This window comes from Penaeus japonicus, unplaced genomic scaffold, assembly GCF_977035675.1.
Source record: "Penaeus japonicus unplaced genomic scaffold, GWHDUDI00000001_assembly GWHDUDI00000040, whole genome shotgun sequence".
In the NCBI taxonomy this organism is placed as follows: domain Eukaryota; kingdom Metazoa; phylum Arthropoda; class Malacostraca; order Decapoda; family Penaeidae; genus Penaeus; species Penaeus japonicus.
This window is the reverse complement of record NW_028234442.1, coordinates 5,746,558-5,751,557: the sequence shown is the minus strand read 5'-3', so window position 1 is coordinate 5,751,557 and position 5,000 is coordinate 5,746,558. Positions and strand designations below refer to the sequence as shown.

The window sequence follows — 5,000 nt, the reverse complement described above, 5'->3', positions numbered from 1 at the left end:
TGTGTCTGTGTCTGTGCGTGTGCGTGTGCGAGTGAGTGTATACAGTATTCGTGTGAGAGTACGCATATTTGTTTGTGGTAATGAATCACATCGTAACCCAGCCAGACACAACATGGCTGACGTCCCTGATCACTTGTTTACACTTCGCTCCTCATCAGCTGACATGAAGCGGAAATGCAACTTTTGAAAATATCAGAACTGAAAATTACTGCTCACAACACCTTAACACCCTGACCCCAGGCACTTCCCCCCCTCCCCTCCTCTCCCCCACACAACACCCCACATCCCCGACCCCAGAAAACTACAGCTCACAAGACCCCAACACCCTTAAAGTTAAAAAAAATAAAGTTAAAAAAAAAATTCAACTTCAGAAAGAGAGCTTTGAGGTGTTGTGACCGTGGGAGATGTGTCTCTCATATATATATATCCCACGATCGAGTCGCTCTTGTTACAGCTGCGCATCTAGTGGCGCATTTATTAGATTTTTTTACTTACGCATTTAGATATATGTGGAAATCTCACCTTTCATATTGAAAGTCTAGGCGGGAATGCTTCCACAGGGAAATGTTTTAGACACAACAGAAGATTGCGAGACGCGCTCGGGCGGTCCGCATGAAACGTAGATGTGTATATATATAGATTTAAACAAAGACATTAAGACTAAATTAATTAATACAGCTATATGAATGCATTAATATTAATAGTAATAATTATAATAATATTGCTATACATGTAGCAAAGAAAGCTTAATATAAATGACAGAGATGCATATACAATTATATATATTGGATAACAGAACTTAATCAGTTGTTCTCAGATACGGTGTTACAAGTAATGCATTGTACGGAGTACAGTGCTTTCACCGCGGTCCGAGCTTTAACAGATCCGACTCGGACATTGCTTGTATGTGGTAACGTGGCCTGGGGTGTGAAGAACACGGCAGGAACAGCTTTCTTGGTTTATTGCTAAGGTTAAACAGTAGGACGTTGGAGTGAGGGCTGCTCCTCAAAGGAGGAGCGAGGTGTTGCTCCTCTGCTCCCCTAGAGGAGACTCTCTACCACAATGTGTGACTTGTCTCAGGAGATGTGTGAATCAAGGTGTTTTCTTGTGACATTTGGAATGTGATGAGTGAAGTGTTGCATCAATACATAGCTCTTGCAAAGGGAAAGACAAAACAACACTGTTTATGTCTGGAGTGAGAGGGGTAGACAGATAGGTGAAGCAACGAGCGTACGTATATGTATGTATATATGTTTATGTGGTAGAATATATATATATAATTAGAGTAACATGAAAGATACAGATTACATTGATGATTGCATCATGTAGAATACAGTAGCAGAAGCATACACGTGCAATTATATTCAATGGACATTATATAATAACAATTACAGTAGACATGATATATGTAAATACAATGGTTACAGAGAGAGAGAGAGAGAGAGAGAGAGAGACAGAGAGAGGGAGAGAGAGACAGAGACAGAGAGAGGGAGAGAGAGACAGAGAGAGAGAGGGAAAGAGAGAGAGAGAGCATTGTGATCACCCTTTTCATTAGTGGCAAAGCCATTTGCATTTATACTTATTGTTGCTATCATTATTATCATATCTAATTAATATTATGTGGATCTATATGCTTTTACCATTGTGTCCAGAAAATGAAAACATCAATATAAATTGTATCTTTCATGTTATTCTATTTGTTAAACGTATATCTTGCCACATACCTATATCTATATATACCTCACATACCCATATCTCTATATACCTCACATACCCATCTCTATATATACTTTACATACCCATATCTCTATATACCTCACATACCCATATCTCTATATACCTCACATACCCATATCTCTATATACCTCACATACCCATATCTCTATATACCTCACATACCCATCTCTATATATACTTTTCATACCCATATCTCTATATACTTCACATACCCATATCTCTATATACCTCACATACCCATATCTCTATACACCTCACATACCCATCTCTATATATACCTTACATACCCATATCTCTATGTACCTCACATACCCATATTTCTATATATACATCACATACCCATATTTCTATACATACCTCACATACCCATTTCTCTATATACCTCACATACCCATCTCTATATATACTTTACATACCCATATCTCTATATACCTCACATACCCATCTCTATATATACTTTACATACCCATATCTCTATATACCTCACATACCCATATCTATATATATACCTCACATACCCATATTTCTATATATACCTCACATACCCATACCTCTATATACCTCACATACCCATACCTCTATACACCTCACATACCCATATCTCTATATACCTCACATACCCATATCTCTACATACCTCACATACCCATATCTCTATATACCTCACATACCCATATCTCTATATACCTCACATACCCATATCTCTACATACCTCACATACCCATATCTATATATACCTCACATACCCATATCTCTACATACCTCACATACCCATATCTATATATACCTCACATACCCTATCTCTACATACCTCACGTACCCATATCTATATATCTCACATACCCATATCTCTACATACCTCACATACCCATATCTATATATACCTCACATACCCGTATCTCTACATACCTCACATACCCTTATCTCTACATACCATATTACCCATACTATATATACCCTATCTCTACTCTAATACCTCACATATCGTAATCTTAATACTATATACATACAAATATCCTATATACCTCACATACCATATATCTCACATACATATCATACTCACATATCCAATCTTATACCTCACATACCTATCTCTATATACTCACGATACCTCTATATATACTACATAACCCATATCTCTACATACTCTCACCATCTATATACTACATACCTCACATACCTATACTCTATATACTACACTTACCCATATCAACATCTATACTATAATATCACATATCTTATCCATATACTATACATACCTCATATATACCATACATACCCATAATCTACATATACCACATCACATATACTATATATACTTTACCTACCCATCTCTATCTCATACCACATACCTTATATCTATATACCTCACATACCCATACATATCTCTATACTCACATACCATATCTCTATATACCTCACATACCCTATTACCTCTACATACCTCACATACCCTATATCTTATAATACCTCACATACCTCTATTACCTCACATACCATCTCCTACATACCTCTATATACCCATATCTATATATACCACCATACCCAACCTATTCTACATACCATATACCCAATCTAACATACCTCATACCCATATCTATATACAACACATACCTCTCTATACCTCACATCCAATCCCATATATATACCTCACATACCCATCTATATACTCACATACCCATATCTATATACCTCACATACCATATCTCTATACCTCACATACCCATATTTATATACTCACATACCCACATCAATATAACCTCAATACCAATCTCTATATACACATATCCTATATACCCATATCCTATATAACCTCAATACCCATCAATACCTATACCATCTCTATATACCTCACAACCTATCTATATACCTCACATACCCATATCTCTATATCACACCATATCTCTATATATTCAATACCTATCTCTATACCTCACATACCCATTATCTCACAACCATATCTATATACCTCATACCATATCTCTAGACCACATACCCATACACATATATTATCTCATAAACTACATACCCATATTTCTATATATACCTCACATACCCATATCTCTATACACCTCACATACCCATACCAGTATATACCTCACATACCCATATCACTATAAACCTCACATACCCATATATCTACATACCCCAGATATCCATATCTATATACACCTCACATACCCATATCTCTACATACCTCACATACCCATACTACTATATATCTCACATACCCATATCTATATATACCTCACATACCCATATCTCTATATACCTCACATACCCATATCTCTATATACCTCACATACCCATATCTCTATATACCTCACATACCCATATCTCTATATACCTCACATACCCATATCTCTATATACCTCACATACCCATATTTCTATATATACCTCACATACCCATATCTCTATATACCTCACATACCCATATCTCTATATACCTCACATACCCATATCTCTATATACCTCACATACCCATATCTCTATATACCTCACATACCCATATCTCTATATACCTCACATACCCATATCTCTATATACCTCACATACCCATATCTCTATATACCTCACATACCCATATCTCTATATACCTCACATACCCATATCTCTACATACCTCACATACCCATATCTATATATACCTCACATACCCATATTTCTATATATACCTCACATACCCATATTTCTATATATACCTCACATACCCATATTTCTATATATACCTCACATACCCATATCTCTATATACCTCACATACCCATATTTCTATATATACCTCACATACCCATATTTCTATATATACCTCACATACCCATATCTCTATATACCTCACATACCCATATCTCTATATACCTCACATACCCATATCTATATATACCTCACATACCCATATCTCTATATACCTCACATACCCATATCTCTATATACCTCACATACCCATATACCTCACATACCCATATCTCTATACACCTCACATACCCATATCTCTATATACCTCACATACCCATATCTCTACATACCTCACATACCCATATCTATATATACCTCACATACCCATATCTCTATATACCTCACATACCCATATATACCTTACATACCCATATCTATCTATACCTCACATACCCATATCTATATATACCTCACATACCCATATCTCTATATACCTCACATACCCATATCTCTTTATACCTCACATACCCATATCTCTACATACCTCACATACCCATATCTATATATACCTCACATACCCATATCTCT

At 36.1% G+C, this 5,000-nt stretch overlaps 1 protein-coding gene across 1 annotated transcript in view; it reads left to right on the top strand.

The window, feature by feature from the left end:
* The window catches only part of LOC122255892 (uncharacterized), a 47,688-nt gene that overhangs the window by 641 nt on the left and 42,047 nt on the right, over positions 1 to 5,000 (top strand). The gene's annotated exons all lie outside the window — the stretch shown is intronic.